The sequence below is a fragment of the Diceros bicornis genome, chromosome 38 (genome assembly GCF_020826845.1).
Source record: "Diceros bicornis minor isolate mBicDic1 chromosome 38, mDicBic1.mat.cur, whole genome shotgun sequence".
NCBI classification, from domain to species: domain Eukaryota; kingdom Metazoa; phylum Chordata; class Mammalia; order Perissodactyla; family Rhinocerotidae; genus Diceros; species Diceros bicornis.
The window spans coordinates 26,708,172-26,724,167 of NC_080777.1; positions in this window are offsets into that span (position 1 = coordinate 26,708,172).

A 15,996-nucleotide genomic window follows, 5' to 3' on the forward strand; every position below is an offset into this window, starting at 1 on the left:
TCTTTACGGTGTGCCATTGATTTTGAAACATTTTTATAATACCTACTCTGCTCTTATAACATTTTTTTCAGAATATCGTTGCCATTTACCATATTTTCAAAACAAGTTAGAATTCTAGGTTAATATATTATTTTGAATGGCCTCTGGGAAGATTTCCTTTTCACATTACCTGTTTCCATAGCAAAGAAAAAAACAGTTCTGAACTGTGCATGGTACTCAAGGAAAAGTCCAAGAATATGATGTAAGTAGCAATATAATCACCACAACTAAGTTTCTTTTTAACTGTGTTGCAAAATAGATATTTTTATCTAAAATCAATCTCCACTTCCAACATTTCTTTGTGAATATTAATATAGTAAATCCTCCCTTATCATGCATCACATCAACAAGTTTTTCTTCCCTTGGATTATTAATTTTTGCTTCTTTGCACTACATTCATCTTGGCTGAAACGACAAAAGCGGGCGAGAACAAAGATCAGGTATTAGCCGTATGTAGAAAGTTCTGGTGTGCATTTCTGTGTCCTTTTCCCTCACATATTAGAATTGTCAGGAACGATTTTTTCCTTTGGAACTTCTTGTTTACATCTTGCATGATCTTATAAATTAATCTGAAGAGAAACTGGATACCTTTTATGGTTATTTGAAAATAAAATTTGCTACAAATAAGATGCTCTGGTCTCTGTTGCCTCATATTATGCGTGAATATATTAGTTTTTTTCCTGTACTTCCCCATTGAACCAGAAAATATTAGCCTCAAAGGATATTTAAATTGTTATTTACGACAAATATACAAAGAGGAAGAAATTCAAAGGTGAGGTTGCCTTTACTTATTCATTCTCATTCTGCTCCTTTTTCTTTTCCGAAGCGGCAAAAATCATGACGGGCTCAGCTCTGACTCTCACATTCAAGGGCTTTGACAGCTTGCCTCACTTAAAGTTCTATTTATTATTCAGTAAACTTTAATTCTATAGAATCAATGCCCTTTATGAAATGTGATTTCTGAAAAGCACAAAGGTACTTCACCATTTCGAGCAGCTGAAGCTGTTTGAATTCTACGAACACATAGAGAGGTTTTTCAGAAGAAAAATATAGTGGAAAATTATCTTAAATATAATATTTTAGCATTTTACCAGATTGACCTAGGTGCTCCACAGGCATTTTAAAGAGCTATAAAAATCTCCGAGGGCCGGCCCGGTGGCTTAAAGTGCGTGCGCTCCGCTGCTGACGGCCCGGGTTCGGATCCCGGGTGTGCACCGACCCACTACTTCTCCGGCCATGCTGAGGCCGCGTCCCACATACAGCAACTAGAAGGATGTGCAGCTATGACATACAACTATCTACTGGGGCTTAGGGGGAAAAATAAATAAATAAAATTATAAAAAAAAAAAATCTCCAAAATGCTATGATGTAAATAATTAAATGATGGTATTTTTCTGTGATAGAAATTGAGACAGCTTATTTTATAAATACAATTTCATAGCTACTTTATCATTTCAGTGCAGATCTGAGGTCTCCGCCTGGATACTTTAACGACAAGGAGATCTTTCTATTCCCAAGGTTGTAGTATAGTTCTTTACTCAGTTTTCTTCTTAAGCATCATGGGCCAGTGCGTGTGTGTGTTATATATGTTCTTCCCAAAACCCAGGAAAAGATATATATTTTTAAGAAAGAAAGCTCATTTCTTTTAAACCAATTTTTAATTAACAGCAAAACAATGGCAATTTTCCTTTGGTTGGAGACACTGCAAAGGGTCTGCTTTCTGTTAGCGATGCTGTGGAAGGCGCCCCTGCCAGGGCCGGTCATCTTTCTGGGTTCTGTGTAGGTTACTGTCTTCACTGAGCCTGGCCGTAACTTTGCCTTTTACTGGAATTATGTTGCTGTTTTGAACTTTCTCGTTCAACAAAGTTTGACGAATGCTTACATTTCAACATAAACAACCACCACAACAAAAACAAGGGCAAATTCTGTTGGAATGAATAGTTGAATTTACTTCACCTATTAAAGGAGGCACATTACAAACAAAAGGCTCTTTCACAATTCAAAGAGGATATTTTGGTTTAAAGTGAGCATTATTAGTCTGTTAAGGTGGTGGGGCCTCAATGAGTTCATTAGTGAACACGAAATATAAATTTCTCCATCGACCATATGCACGTCCACACAGGTATACACTGCCGTGGGCTGGATATGCACATGGTCTAACAGAGCTGGCTTCTGAGGCTACCAAGACACAGTTCACCACATATGCATCCTCAGGAGCCTGAACACCGAACTAGGAAGTGTTGGATTATCAAGCATTTGGTATCAATTCTGGCATTTTTGATTTTTTCTAGAGTATCTTGGATTGGAACGTTCACCAATACAAATTATCACATGGGCATTGTTTTTGTTTTAGCTTTGACTCAGATATGGATGAACTCATGGAGTCACTCTGTGTGCTGGAAAGAGCGTTGCTAGGTTGCCTGGTTCAAATCTCCTTTTTTTTTGCAGTTGAAACAGAAAGCACGCAGACAGGTGAGTATCGTTTCTAGTCCAGAGACGATTGTGGGCCTTCCTCAGAAAAATCTGGATATCAAGAGTTTCACTTTAGTCTCTGCAGATTTACTTTAAAATTTTTTTTTATTTTTTACCATTGCTGAAGCAACGTCATTGCAGCAATGAGGCCACTAGGAATACCTCTTCTTTATTGCCACTGTGTTGTTAGTGCAAGTCACGTTTCCTTTAGAAAGACTGCAATCATTACGAAACACTGACAGTCATCGCTTCATGGAATTTTCTAGAAATGTTCACGGCTTCTATTCAGCTCATCAGTTGCTCACCCTCATTCTTCCAAAACTCTTTCATCCCAGGTCTATTCCCATTACACTGCTGAAACCGTTTTCCTTCAAGTTAGCAATCGTTAGAACGATCTTTTCGTTCTCCAAATCGTCGCATTTTCCCTGTCTTGATTCACATTTGCTTTTCTGCCAGATTTTACACCCCTTATTACTCGCTTCTCTTTAAAACGATTTCCCGACTGGCATTTGCCACAGGCGACGCACCGGCTGTTTCCCTCGGGCTCTGCTGACTCAGAGCGAGCACATCGCGGTCCAGCTCCGGGATCTCCTCTCTGCCTGCTTCTCCGGAAACGGCGTTTCTTAAAGGTTTGACTTTGTGGTGACGACTCCAACTATATTTCTTGGGCTATTTCCACCTGACTGTTCTGTCAGTTGAAGTGCACTATAAATAAAATTGAACTCGTTTTTTTCTCTTCAGCAAACTTTACTTCTGGACTTTTTCATTCCTGCTAATGATATTACTCTTCTCCCAGTCACCCAGACTGGGAGTCAAGTCATCAATTTCTTCATTGACTTTCCAAAAAAATTATTTTGTATCATTCTGTTACCAAAGCCTATTGATCCTTTCTTTGTTCTGTCTTCAATCAACCTTCTTGATCTTCCTCTTTTTTGCCATGGCCCTATCTCTATGCTCACAAAAACTAGGTTTCTTAACCTTTGGGAAGATATTCTTTGTAGAAAGTCACAGAGGAGTTGTTTCAGGTAATGGTTTTGCTTTCCCCAGCTCAACGCCCTGATCCCCCATAAAAGTAGAACCAATGGTCAGAAATTTTTAAAAGATTATATTTAAACTAACTATATGAAATGGCTTTCTCACTAATGTAGAACCACATGATCTAGAAGATGGTGACTCTTCTCTGTGGGAATTTAAAAAGAGCCTGGTTGTCATTTACGTGGGGCAGCTGGAAGAGACCTTTTTCAGTCCATGTATAATTGGAATAGAATATACTTATCATTTAATTTTACTTGATAAAAATTTTAAATGTTAATTTCATATTAAAACAAATGGGATACACAATAGAAGAAAATAAAAGCGTTGCTTGAATTGTAATGATAAAATCTCCTATTTAGAAGAAAATTTTGGTTTGTAGGTGGACCCACTAGGGTTGTGCCCCAGGTCCTTAGGAAGACTTCAGCAGAGGAGTTCGAGTAGTAGAGTAGACAGTCTCCAAGTTTCTTTCTGGTTCCAACCACACATGACAGGTGTGGGAACAGACAGACCTGAGTTCATATTCTACATCCTCCACCGAGATTTTGGTCCAAGCCCTCATCTTCTCACGTTCCTCGAACTGTAATCACAGCTTTGTGAGTCCTCTCACTTCTCATCTCTTTCCACTCAAAATCCTTCCTGTATGCTACAAGGGTAATCTTTCTAAACATTGTCTTTCAGCTATGCCTTCTTTCTCAGGAACTTTAATGGATTCCCATTGTAGATGTGATTAAGTATAAACTCCTCACTGAGACAGTCCAGGTTCTTTGCAATATGACTCTGCTTTATTGTTCCACGTTATTTTCAACTCCTTCACAACATGAACTAACCCCTCGTTGTGTCCATAGCACGTGTCCTATTAATTTTCTCTGTCGTGTTTTTGCACACAGTATCTTCTCTAATTATAAAATGTTTTTCATTACTTATCTGCCTCAATCTTACAAATTCTTTTTTCTTCACTACATATTGCATACATAATACCAATAAAGGAGCATTTTAAGAAGAAATAAAATCACCTATAACCCCCAAACTATCATATAGCATCTATATAAAATTTTTTCCCAGTTCTTTTCCAGTTCTTGTATTTTTTACATAATTATAATAATTCTGTTAAAGCTCATAGTGTGGTACCTGGGACATAATAAGCACTCAGTAAATGGTAACTGACTTGAATCTTAAAACTATCATTTCTTTAAGTTATTCTGATCTTATCTCCACGAACATTGTCCTCATTAACACTCGTGCTAGTCGATGTCGCCCTTCCTGACCGCCCTATGTCTCACTGTGTGTCCTACACACTTGACATAAGTAATATCAGGCCTTTATTATGTACACATTGTCTAATTATTTCCTATGTCTCCCTCAAATAGTATACCTTTCTTGAGAAAAGGGATGATGCCTATACTTCCGTTGTTTTTCTAAAGGCACTAGGAAAACGGTAATTGTTCAGTAAGCATTTAAAAAAATCGAGTTGTGAAGCAGTAACTCTTTCATAGATTAGTGGATAGGATAGGCTGAAGAAGACATTTTGACCTGAACTCCAGGGGAAAGAGAAGCTTTCATGATGAAGAACTACTGCTGGCACTTATAATTCTCCATGAGGGAAATCAGGGGAAAGGTACAGACATGGGTCTAGCAGGATTTGTTCAAGTCTTACTTTCCTTCGCTGAGACCAACAAGTGCTTCTTGTAGGTAACGTCTCCAGAATGGAGAGCATATAATGTAGCATATAATAACACCCATCATCATTATACATTTCTTTTTTTTGTGTGTGTGAGGAAGATCAGCCCTGAGCTAATATCCATGCCAATCCTCCTCTTTTTGCTAAGGAAGACCGGCCCTGAGCTAACATCTATTGCCAGTTCTCTTTTTTTTCTCTTCTTCTCCCCAAAGCCCCAGTAGGTACTTGTATGTCATAGTTGCACATCCTTCTAGTTGCTGTATGTGGGACGCTGCCTCAGCATGGCCGGACAAGTGGTGCATTGGTGTGCTCCCGGGATCCGAACTCGGGCTGCCAGTAGCGGAGCGTGTGCCAAACCACGGGGCCGGCCCCCAGTATACATTTCTGATTGGAGAACATTCCAGGGACCCATCCTGGTATCTTGCCTGGGAAGCGCAGGATCTCCTTGCACTAAGTCTTTTTGTTATGTTACTGTAGCAGTTCTTTCCATTAGGTTGAGAACACTTACCACTCTTAGTTTTTGGAGGCACACTTAAAAGGAATTAAAAAACTCAAAGAAGCACTAACCTAGTCATTAATGATGACAACACCATCACTACTTCTGAATCATGACAGCTTACACGAATGATAAAGGCATTTCACTATTGCACCATTCACTTGTCTATCCTTCAGTTTTGAGTACCACTGTGTACTGCCCTGACCAGACTTTCCTATATATTTACAAGGCAACCTTCACATTTAAATAAGCATAGATAGTTCTTTGGTGCCAGATTTGTGTTAAGCTACATTTTCTCCTCCTGCTAACATAGTGTATCTGACTCCATGAAACTCTAACCAACAGCATTACCTTATCAGTATATAAACTCAGAGCAAAAATAAATTTTACACTTTGATCAAAATTTGGCATCAAACATTTGCGGTGTGTACAGCATAGCTGTAAAGGGTTCACGGGGCTTCCACAAGCTGCATCATTCCGTTTGGGAACCACTATGTTAGAGAAGGTGGGAAACTGCCTTGTTCTCCAGAGGCCACAGCTCACCAGTGTTTATAGATCCTATTATTTTCCAAGGATGGTTGTTGATTTTGGTATTCTTCATGTTAGAAAACAGGTATTCATTTCCTCCACCAAATCGATGCTAATAGTCCTTATGAAGTATGAACTTTTTGAGATAAATGATCACCAGTAATTGGCCATCTTTGCATTAATAAAATAAGTACGACCTTCAGATAAATATATGTAGATGTTACTAGCGGCGAGGATTAATGAACATGGAATGAGCATTTAAATAAGAGGCTCTGAAGTATTTCGCTTTGTTGGAGATAGGTGAACTTTTAAAGTATGATCAACTTTGCAGATGGGAATATTTTAGATCAGTTGCTCTCCAATTCTTATTTTTAAAATTTTTTTGGTGAGAAAGATTGGCCCTGAGCTAACATCTGTGCCAGTCTTCCTCTATTTTGTATGTGGGACACTGCCACAGCATAGCTTGATGAGTGGTGTGTAGGTCTGACCCCGGGATCCAAACCCTCGAACTCTGGGCCACCAAAGTGGAGCAGGTGGAACTTAACCACTATGCCACTGGGCCAGCCCCTCAAATTCTTATTTTAAGCAACAAAACCTTGCTTGCTGAACTTCTTCACAGAACTGAATATATAAAAAAGATGAGAAGAAGGCTGTTCCTCCATGCTATCTCCAACACCTTCAGACGCTGCACCCCCGAGCCTTGCCCTGGAGTCAGGGGGCTTCTGGGTGCTTCTTATGGAAACCACAATTTTGGACCCAGTCCTGAGATCCTGTTAAAGATTTTGATAACAGTGTAGAGAGGCACAAAAGTGATACTCTTGCAGCAGTCACGTAGATGGGGGAAGATGTAAACACGACAAAATGAAGCTGTGACCTTGAGCCAATCGCTTGAATGGTGTTGGTCTTAGTTTCATCATTTGTAGAAAGAGAGGCTGCCCTGAATCATTGTTTCTAAAAGTTACTTGATCCTAAGGTTCACCTGGAGGGCTTGCTAGAAAGAGGGGTTCTGGCCCCACCCCAAGTCCATGTGAGAGACCTGAAATCTGGTATTTCGTAATTACGCCAAGTGATCAGGTAAGTTTGGGAAAACACTGGCTTAGATACTTTCTATGGTAACTTCCATCACCAACCTTTTTTTAGGATTCCACTCAATTCCTCTATTTCTACCATAACCTCTGTGACAGGGACATTTCTTCAGACTAGTAAGGGTGTACCAACTCTGAAAAGCAGGAATTTAAACATGATGGAGCAATGGCAATTATATAAAGGTGTTTCACTCCAGGAAAACTTGCCCGAACAGCAGTCAGGAGTCTTTTAGAAAGTAGCAAAAAGTAGGGTGTACATTGGAAGATTGTGTTTGGAGTTCAGGAAGCTCTCAAAGTGTTTCACAATATCCTTTGGGGAGAAATGTGTACTGAATAATAAATACATATTTCTGCATCTCTCCAGGCCTCGTCAATCTGGAGGTATAGAGGCATCACATAATCTCAAACACCCGAATCGCAATGTGTAGCAGCTTTGTACTCCTCAAGGACTTCCTCATGCTCTTACACCCCCTACTGGAAAGGTCTGGGAAGACCTGGGGGTGTTTCAGACATGCTCATCTACCAGCCTGTCAGGTACTTACTGGGAGATGCCCTCATGTTCTCCCCTGCAGCCTGGCTTCCCTGGGTGTCTCCTGCTTATAAAACTATATAAGGGGGCCAACTATGAGAATGCAACATTTGTACCAAAGGTGCTGTTTCCTAAATGTTCCCAAAAAAGCAAAATGCCCTCTCCCTCACTCACAGCTGCACTTTGTCACCTGGGACCCGAGAAGCTCTGTGGGCACCCCCTTGTCACAGAGTCCTTCACTCGACTTCTGCTTGTGGTCTCTCCTATCCCCAGACCTTGATACAACCCACAGGACCATGTAGGGAGAGCCACCATTTTAATGTCACCCCACTTCACCCCAAGCATCTGCATACAATCTTCCTCCTTCGGCACCAAACAAAAGTCCTCAGACACCTAAGTCCTGCAAATCTACTCTTCTTAAGCCTGTCCATTTTGCCAGACATGGTTCAACATATTTGAATCTTGATTTGGGCTCAAGGTGGGAGAGCCATTGTAGATAGCCACGTAGATTGATAACTGATTTGAAAAATCAATCCCAGAGAGGACCAATTAATGAATTAATATACCCTGAGGGAGGTGTCTAGGGGCTTGTTCAAGGACTCTGTTCTTTTCAACATTTTCATTACTGAATTAGTTTGAGGAAGAGCTGTCAAGCTAATCCCACTTGCAGATGGCACAAAGCTGGGAGGGACAGAAAAGATAGCGGATGGTAAAATCCAAATTGAAGAGATACTAAGGGGTTGGAATGTGGAACTGAACCTAAGAGAGAAAATTTAGTAGGAAGAAAGTGTACAGCTACATGTAGGTCCTAAAATCCACGTGCATGAACGCAAGCTGTGGTTTGTTGTTGTTATTCATAGCACCGTGGCGTGGATTCCGATTCCTAGTCACCCTGTGTCCAGCAGGGTGATCTTTCTGTGCCATCCTCTCCCCTTCCGGCACTCTATCAGACAATACTCCACAGGGTTTTCATGGCCAGTTTCTCAGAAGTGGGTGGCCAGATCCTTCTTCCCAGTCTGTCTTAGGCTGGAAGCTCCGCTGAAACCTGTCCACCATGGGTGACCCTGCCGGTATTTGAAATCCCTGTGGCATAGCTTTCAGCCGCTGACCAGGACATGAACTCGAGCCGCAGCAGTGAGAACGCCAGGTCTTAACCACTAGACCACCAGGGCTGGCTACAAGCTATGGAGTGATCCTTAAATTTATGCTACCATCGAATACTTCCATCAAACAAAATCTTACCAGAACTCCCATATGTAAGATAACATCTGCTCTGGTTGCAGCCGGACTGGAGGAATCAGGGACCCCCTCCCTACTCCTCCTCATCTCTCTCCATGGCCCCAGAGGACGTGTTGTAAACACAGTTTGAAAACTCTTGGACTCCGGGGTGGTGGGGAGTGAGTGTGGGAGAAAGAGGTGGGAGAACTGAACACAGCTAAGCAGCTGAATACGCGAAAGAAACTTGGTCAATTTTAGTTCAAGGCAGACTCGCTGTGAGCCAATAGTGTCATGTGGTTGTTCCCTCAAACATGGCGATTTTATCTCAGGCTGTGTTAATAGACTCAGAGTCGTGAGACTGGGAATGTGTCTCTGCTGGACAAACCATACAGGGACATTATGTTTTCACACCATTGTGATCATCTGGAAGCTATGATATTGCATCTTGCTTTTTCATAAACGTTTTATCATTGTTGGAAGCTTAGCCAAGGATGTCACATATGGCTGCACACGCTGTGCACTGTACAAGTCCATGGATGCTGTTTTCAGAGACCATAATGATTATAAAGGTTTGTTTTTCTTAATTTTTTTCTTTAGATTGCCTGCCATTCAGAACTCTAAGATGGCTTCTTTTAAGGTCAGACACACACCACTGGGTAGGGCTGGAAAATGATATGAATTAAAAAAAAAGATATTTGTTCCTTGAGGATTTAAAGAATTACAGTAACACCAGGGTGTGTTGTTTTCTTGTTGGGATGTGCGATGAGTAACCGAGGCAATAAAAATATTCCATACAATGAAGTTCCCAGTATTCTCTCCACAATCCACAAAGGAGATGAATTGTGAGTCTGACTTGCCCAAATCAGCAGGACGGCTTCAGGGTTATCATTTAACTCAGCTCTGATCTTCTTCAGCACGTAGCTTCCTGTCCTTAAAAACAAGTGATTCAGATGGATGATATCAATGTTCCTTTCGACGTTAATGCTTCATGATTCTATTATAGTTTCCAGTCAGTGAAAAACACGTTTTTCAGAGATGGAAGTGATACTACCTAGCACGTTATATTATAATTGAATCCATCCATTCCACGTCAGAGTCATGCAAGCTCCTTGTGGAGATTCTAAAGCAACGGTTCTGGAAGAATGGTGCTGGGACCACTTGCTGTTCCCAAGACACTTTCAGGGCTTCCACAAGGTCAAAATTATCTGCTGAAGAATACCAAGATGTTATTTGCCATTTTCACTCTCATTCTCTCATGAGTGTACAAAGTATGAGAAATTTATGGTACTGTTTCCAGATCCCATATTGCAACTACCTTTAAGAAACTACCGTTGTCAAGTATTGGTTAAGTGTCAAAGAAGAGTATTCACAATGATCAGAAAGGCTATTAAAATGTTCCTCTCTTTTGCAGTTACACATCCTAATGAGGCCAAATTTTCTTCGTATACTGCAGCCAAAACAATACAATGTAACAGATTGAAAACAGAAGCAGATATGAGAATCAGTCTTAATTTCTAATACAATAAACATTGATATAAATAACCTGCAAAAAACAAAGATTTTGGGGGTCCTTAGTAAATATTAAGAGTGAAACCAAAAAGTTTGAGAACAGATGTTCTAAAATGTTATCAAAACAGAAAAATATTCTCGTTGAGTAGGTGAATCGCTCTTATCTCTCTCTGGAACTGCCTACTGTCCTGTCCCCATTTGTTTATATGAGGGTGTGTCAGGAATTTGAAAAGTGATCATCCTGTAATATCTGTAGAACTCTTTGAGCTCTTATATTTTGATTTGTTTGAAACTATGACATGATTTCCTTTCATGGAAATTTTTATCTGAGTTATGTTTCAATTAAGAGCTTTTTTAAGAAAATCTACATAAGAACAAAATGGTAGAATAATTGTTAGACCTCCTGGGAGTAGAAGTGGAATGTTTAGGGTGGAGAAGAGGATTGGAAGCTGAGACGAGGGTGGAAGGCAATACTGGAAGTCCAAGATTCCAGAAAAGAGATTACACCCACCACCCTTCTCTATTCCCCAAAAGACGATGTAGGAAGAGCGGCCTCATAGTCGCTGTGGCTGGAAGAATCCCGCAGGAAAGGAGAATGATGTTTTTCTCCGGATGACTCCACCTTGGGCTCTTTTCACTCCTGGGAAAGAGCCAGGATGTGCCCAGATCTGGTGGGGCCCCATGGTCACTCAAATGAGGGCCAGGTTTGTGATGTCTGTTGCAGAGCCCGGAAGCTGTAAGGTGAATGCCAACTGCCCCTGGATTCCTGCGTTGACTTGGAAATGCCTCATTAGTTGGACTACTCTTCTCTCCCTCTCTCTCAAAAATAATTCTTCGCTTGGATGTTCACAATGCAGGAATCAGAAAAAGGAAGTGATAGAACAGAGTATATAAAGACCTTAAAGTTTTGTACTTTCATGTACCTTCCTAATGAATTTTCAGATGATCCCTGGCCTGTTGAATTCCCCGTCCCCCCTCCCACTTTTTTTTTTTTTTTTAACTTTTCCATATTCCTGTTTTTCTCTCACTCAGAGTGAAGAAACACATGACCCCCAGGGAGGCAGGTAGAGGCTGGTTTCAACCCCTGCTGGAATGCAGGCAGCATTGGAAGGGACACAGTGGCTTTTATCCACGCCACAGGCATAACTCAGGCCCTTTCATTCACAATCAGGTCACCAGTAATGACATCCTGGAAGCTTTCCCCAGGGTCAGCCCCTGATGTCGAAGTCAAGCTCACTGCAATTTTGGCTCATCAGATGGAACACATGAAGAGGGAAGGTGACAGCCAAAATCCTAAGCAAATGCTGGAATAGTTAGATGAGGGCTGCCTTCAAGCAAGGTTAGAAGAAGTAGTGTAAGGTTACTATGATATACAATCATCTGTCATATGGGTGGCTATGATGATTTTCATACACGAATTTTCAAGGAACTGAGTTTAACATATTTATGGAATAGAATTCTTTCACCACTCATCATTCATTCATTTATTCACTTATTTATACACTTTTGCTAATACTCTAAGTTCTCTCGTCTTTTCGTCACATTTCAGTGACAAAAATTCAAACTTGGATGAGCCTAACTCTGCATTTTTTCCCACGACCACAGAGAAACAGCTGAACTCTGCCAGAGAAATTGGCACAATAGGTCAGATGGATAGTGTGATAATTTCACAATGTTAACCTCAATAGTTCCTGGTAATCCATGTATTCCTCTGATCAAATTGATCTCTCACTCTCTGTAACAGCTCTTCACATCTGCTCCACTTTTGTCAAACCCCTAACATCATCTCCTCCATGACCCCCCACAACTGTACATTCCACTCTTTATAAGCAGGTGACCTGGCTTATTTCCCAGGAAACAGAATTTATTAGATGGAACTATATCCACTCCTGCTGAAATATACCAAACTAGCCACATCAAGATTCAGCCTCTCTTCTCTCCTGTCACAATAAAAGAAGTTTACCTCTCCTATATGAAATCCTTCCATCTGTGGATCCATATTTTCTAGTGTTTTCAGGAGCCATACACAACAATTCATTCATCTTCTCTCTTGTTTGTCAACTGATCTCCTGATTATATTTTTATTTTAGGGATTGGCACCGTCCTTTATCCCTTATGTAAGCCAGAAACCCTAGACCAATCCTTGACACTTAGTTTTCTGTATTGCTAATATCCAATCCATCATCACAGTCTGTCAATTTCTACTCCGAAACATTTCTCAAATCCACCTCCCCCTCTATCACTTCCGTGGCCTAAGCTCGCACCCTCCCTTCTTTGGAACACAGCACGGGCTTTTCCCTGGTCCTGCCACGGTCGTTCCTGCTCCCTCGTTTTCTGTGCAGTGTGATCTGTTCAAACATAACTGGAACTGTGACCACCTGAACCCCAGCCCAGTCTTCCTGCTTTATCTTTCTCAAATTGCTCCCCACCATTTTAGAAAGAAGACCAGTCTCTGACTCGGGATGGAAGGCCCATCTTCCGTTAGGCTCCTCCTGACTTCCTGCGCTCCAGCCTCAGCGGCCATGTTCTCCCTCAACACAGGCATTTGCACATGCTGTTCCCTGAGCCTGGAATGTGCTTTAGGCCCTCTGCACCTGTGAAACACGTACCTACCCTTCATTTCTAGCTTAAGTGTCACTTTCTCAAAAGCACACCTTAGACAAGATCAATTCTCCACGATAAGGTCTCGTGGTATCGCGTGCCTTTCCTTTATACAACTTATGACAGCTGCCATTTTATATTTATTTGTGAGATTGCTTAATTAATGTCTGTCTCTCTAAGTAGCCTCCAAACTCATGAGGGCAGGGACATTTCTGCCCTTGCAGTGTATCCCTAGCCTAATGCCTGGCATGTGGTAGGCACGCCATACATATTTATTGAGTGGATGTGGATTGAATAAATAATGTTAAGTTCAGGGCACTGTTTGAGACGCTCTGGGCACAGAATCTTAAGCTTTAGCGTCAGAATCACCTGAAGGCTTGTTAAAGCACAGATCGCTGGACCTCAACTCCAGAATTTCTGATTCAGCAGGACTTGGGTGTCAGGTAAGAATTTACATTTCTAACAAGTTCTGAGGTGATGCTGAGGTCGATGGCCCGGGGACCACAATTTGAGGACCATTGCTTTAGGGAGTTAAATACATGATTACGACATGGTCCCGCTCTTCAAGAAATTTACAATTTTGTTCAGGTACAAATAGTAGATAAGAGAAATCTGAGTTAAAAAATACAGTATTTAAAAACTGTGGAAGGCAGACAATAGAAAAGACGTGCCATGATCTATTGTCTATTGTTGATACATGTAATTGATTGCTATATCAATTTTATGGCCAGTAATTGCCATCAGTGTTTATGAAAAAGAAAGATCATTTCAGACCGAAATGATTATAATAGTTCATAGGATTTAAAGCGAGCCTTAAAGCGAAACTTAAGAAGGGTTGAGGGGTTGAATTCTCAGGGTGGAGTAGGATGAAAAAATATATCAAAGAGGGACAGTTGGAGCAATGATATAGAGGAGAGGAAGCAAACCATGTGCCTGGAAATATCGAGAATAAGCTAATTTAGCTGGAACCCATAATTCACGGAAAGGAAGACTGTAGAATTAGGCAGGAAGTGGAGAGAGAGGAGGAAGGCTTTGAGCACTGAGAGCAGCCTAATGTAAGAAAAGGTGGCTGGTAACATTTTTTGTGTGTGGGGCCAAATTCTGTCTATATTAATTTTTCATTCCCTATTCACTGCCTGCCTCATTTATAGGGGAACAATGGTCCCGGGAAAAACCAAAGGCTCCTCCTGTAAGGTAGCTGGTATTGTGAAGTAACATGTGCTCCATCTCTGTCACACAATCTCTAGTGTGCTGTTGAAAGAGCCCAAATTGTAGGAGCAAGTGTCAAAATTTTTGTCATACTTGCTTTTGAGGAGATAAAAGCATCTCCTATTATTTGAGGAGATAATACTGGTACAAGTTGTCATAGCCCATTAAGATTCCACTTTTTTATTAAAAGTGCTAAAAACATCACTATTGCCCGAATAGATTCTACAGCTATTGTTGTATCAAGCCATTTTTAGAGCAAAATTGCAAAATACTCAGGGCTCCTGTAGAACGTGCACTGCTCGAGATGTGAGGACCTAAGTCACGAGGAAGTACTGTGCCCAGAAGAGTGACAAACTTTCCCTGAAACCCACAAGCAGGTGATGGAGTGTCAAGTCTGACACAGCCCAGCTGTCATCAATATCTTTAGAAACACAGCTATTTGACTTATATGCAGGGGAAGCTCTTGGTTTTAGAATATATCACTTCATAAACATGATATTTTTCAATATAAGGAAATATAAAATTTTGGAGCACTTCCTTTGTGTAATGAGCACTCAGTAGATACAGAATTGAATTAAATAAGTCTGGGTTTCTTTTTATGTGACTAGATCATTTTAGGCATGTTGTATTTCACATGTTCATACAGGTTACACAGTAAACATTATGCTCTAAAATTTGCCAAATGCCTTGTATTCATTCCAGTAAGTTAGGTAGGAAAAAATATTTTTTTCCCTGAAAGACCTCAGAAACTCCATTGCCCATTCACACGTGTGAAAGCAATATTTAAGGAAGAATTCTGCCCTCCCACACATTGACTCTGCAGGATAACAGTTTGTCTAATGTGTAAATTCCCTCTGGTGACTGACAATCGTGTCCCAATTTAGAAAGCAGCGAAGATAGAATCAAAAGCGATCATTCCTACCAGCACCCAGCCTTGTCTCCTCTCCCTTAAATCTGATCAGTGTCAGCAGAGGAGTTACCTTCTCCCCACTGTTGGGGGATGTTTTTCTTTTCCCGATCAGGATAGTTTTCTATTTGTTTCTTTCTGAAATTCACACGGCATATTTGATCAAAGTTCACTGAGATTTAAAAAACTAACACATTTTCATACATAGAAATGTTACTGAGAGGCTTCGTTTAGACCAAATTGCACAGAAACCTTCTGATGGTCTACAGCACACACGGTCTGTGACCTCTTATTTGTCGTGTCACTCTATCAGTGTCATGATATTCGTCTTACTTGTATTCGTTTTACTGCTGAGCTCTGTGCAAATCTTTTCTCCTCTCTCAGATCACAGCTTCTTGCACCCAGGGACAGTGTCATGTGATTTTTGTGGTCTTTGGGGCCTGTGTCCGTGCCTGAGCATAGTGATTGCTGGTAGATGGATTCATGGAGTAAGAAAAGCCACTTGTAAATCTTGGACCATTTGTTTATTACTAAGAAATCAGATCATGAGTAGAACCTTAAAACTCAATTCCTACGTAATGTTTTTATTTTGTTTTTGTGACCGATTTGAGCATTAAGTAGAATCATAATAATTACTCAGGAAGAAAAGGCATAATTATATCCAACAAAAGGATATTGTGTGTGAGAACA